A 599-nucleotide genomic window follows, 5' to 3' on the forward strand; every position below is an offset into this window, starting at 1 on the left:
AAAATACCGTTTACAAAGGCATCACCTAATAGGAAATACTTAGGATAAATCTGACAAAAGATGTGCCAGAGCTGTAAACGGAAAACCACAAAGTGTGAACTACACACTTAAAAACAGTTAAGATGGTAAATTACATGTTATGTGTATTTTACAATTACATATAATAAAAGGACAGAAAATCAAAAAAAGTCCCAAAATATTAACAGTGGTTGTTTTCTGGGTAGTGAGATTGTGACAGTTTTCCCTTCATTTCTATGTTTTTCTATATTGTCCACATTCTCTCTGATCCACAAGTACCACTTATACTTGGAGAAAAGTAAAATTTAAATTTAAATTAAAAAAAAACTACAAAGCATTGCCGAAAGAAATTCACGAAGGGAATTCCCTGGTGGCACAGTGCTTAAGAATCTGCCTGCCAACGCAGGGGACACTGGTTCAAGCCCTGGTCCGGGAAGATCCCACATGCCGCGGAGTAACTAAGCCCGTGTGCCACAACTACTGAGCCCGCGTGCCACAACTACTGAAGCCCGCACACCTAGATCCCGTGCTCCACAACAAGAGAAGCCACCGCAATGAGAAGCCCACACACCTCAATGAAA

Source organism: Physeter macrocephalus, chromosome 11 (assembly GCF_002837175.3).
Source record: "Physeter macrocephalus isolate SW-GA chromosome 11, ASM283717v5, whole genome shotgun sequence".
Classification (NCBI taxonomy): domain Eukaryota; kingdom Metazoa; phylum Chordata; class Mammalia; order Artiodactyla; family Physeteridae; genus Physeter; species Physeter macrocephalus.